Genomic DNA, 2,509 nt, shown 5'->3' on the forward strand with positions numbered 1-2,509 from the left:
ACAGGGCTTAAATTAAGACCAAAGTTTTTAGGTCGATACAAAGTGACGCAAATTTTACGTCACGGCAGGTATGAGGTCAGCAAGTTGGGGGACCTAGGGCCCGAAGTCTATTTCAACTATTGCGGAGCAGATGAAGAGATGGGCACCATCCTGCGAGGGCGAACGATAAGTCAGGATAGTCGTATCTGTAGGATCATAAGGTTGACGGTAACATCTAGCTGTCGAGTTAGAAGGCAACTACAAATAACTACATGGCAATGCCTAGGAAGAATTTCGACAGTATTTTTCTTAATCTGGCAGTCTCGGAAGTACCCTCAACGCTACTACTAAACTCCCTCAAGGAAGACCTCTTCGTTTCCCGCAAAGCCTTCTTGTAATAATAATAATAATATATTGGCGCGTGAAGTGCAACACGACGGCTGATTTTCGGATGTGATGCCTTTCCACCTCTCGCTATCAATCTCCTCCTTTTTCTTCACGTTGGTGGCATTGTTACCTCAACCTGTTGGGGAACAGATAAAGGAAGGTGAAACATTTCCCCTTGCTTGACGCTGCAATCGTCCACGGAGTACCCCAATTCCACACATTTTTGATTTGTTCGCTTGGAGCTGGTGGTTGCGGTATTCTGTTACCTGATTATGTAGGGGTTACACACTACAGAAATGGCTTTCGAGTTAACGCCGTGACCGGCTCCGTCCAGTTAAAAACCTGTGAGGCCTCGAGCCGTTAGGTTGATGGTTGTATGTAACGGTTGAGGCACCCTCCCGTATTTTGCGCTTGATCTGACTCTGACCCCTTGCCCCATAGGTCGAAACCGGAAGTCGGTCAAACAGACCGGAAGTCCATTATTTTAACCGGAAGTCCATCCCAAAGAAACTTTTCTGACAAAAGTTACGTATTTTTGTCCGCAGAATCCGAATCTGTGGTAAAAGCATGTATGCCCTTTTAAAAAAATGGACTTCCGGTCCATCTACACTTTGGAAATTTTTTATTTTTTGACTTTGATGACGTCTGAAAATTGGTAATTTTATCAAACAGCAGCAAGATGCAGCAGACAATCCATACACCAAACGAAAGTAGATATAATGCCCATTTCCCAGATACATATGTATATACATATCGTCCCGTTTCTGCCTTAACATCGTATCTGCAATAGAGGTATTTTAGAGAGTGTAAGAAAAAATGCTTGATTTCTTCCCCTAGGATACAATAAACGCATTTTTTACTTAATATTTCTGGTTCCACTAACATTAGTTAGCACCCTCATTAAGTCTTTGTTCTATTTTCAAATAGTGTGACGCTTAAACAGCTGTTACAAGTGGTAATATTAGTTTTCCCAAAAATTGTAGATACGTGGTTAAGGCAGAAACGGGACGATATATCATATCGGACGAGATCGGACAGAAAAAGTCACACTCCAAGAAACAAGCACAATATTTTTAAATTTGTATAATCGTATCATGCACTTTGAAACAGTGAATTTTTCAAAAACACAAATGGTATTTAAAACCACGATTGTTACAATCAATAGTACAACCCATTAGTATTATTTTCCATTGCTAAAATGATCACACTTCAAACTTTTTATATACGTAAAACACATCCGCGTTGCACTGCAGCTCAATATAATAAAATTCTAGCATAAAATAAAACCCAAACCACAAAAGTTACGTTGACAGATGGGGGACCAGGGTTACCTTGCGGTCATACACTTATAATTTCTTTTCTAATTAAAGAATCTAGAATAAAGTCCGCCTGTTAAAAATTTTGAAAGCAAAAACTGAAAACTGGACTTTTGGCCGTAGAAAGAGCTTATTTCAGCCATAGTGCACTGGTGAGTTGGAGGATATGGTTAACTCCTTTACTCGGATTTGCTCAGAGGCTTTCGCTAAGGCTTGTCCGAACCCTATAACCAGGGGAAAGCGAAAACTCCACTGGTGGTCCCGAGAATTGGGCGCTCTGCGGAAAGCCTGCAGGACGCAGTTCAACAAGGCAAGAAGGCTGCGTCACGAATTTGGGTGGCAAAGGTATAAGCGGTTTTTGCGTGAGTACAAGAAGGCTTTGGGCTAGCTTCTCCTCCGGAGGAGAAGCTCGGCCAAACACTAACATATGTGTACGCGCCAATCTATTATTATTATTATTACAAGAAGGCTTTGCGGGAAACGAAGAGGTCTTCCTTGAGGGAGTTTTGTAGTAGCGTTGAGGGTACTTCCGAGACTGCCAGATTAAGAAAAATACTGTCGAGATTCTTCCTAGGCATTGGCATGTAGTTATTTGTAGTTGCCTTCTAACTCGACAGCTAGATGTTACCGTCAACCTTATGATCCTGCAGATACGACTATCCTGACTTATCGTTCGCCCACGCAGGACGGTGCCCATCTCTTCATCTGCTCCGCAATAGTTGAGGTAGACTTCGGGCCCCCACCTTGCTGACCTCATACCTGCCGTGACGTAAAATTTGTGTCACTTTGTATCGACCTAAAAACTTTGGTCTTAATTTAAGCCCTGT

The sequence above is a fragment of the Rhagoletis pomonella genome, unplaced genomic scaffold (genome assembly GCF_013731165.1).
Source record: "Rhagoletis pomonella isolate Grant_MI unplaced genomic scaffold, Rhpom_1.0 Rhpom_scaffold_00003, whole genome shotgun sequence".
Classification (NCBI taxonomy): Eukaryota; Metazoa; Arthropoda; class Insecta; order Diptera; family Tephritidae; genus Rhagoletis; species Rhagoletis pomonella.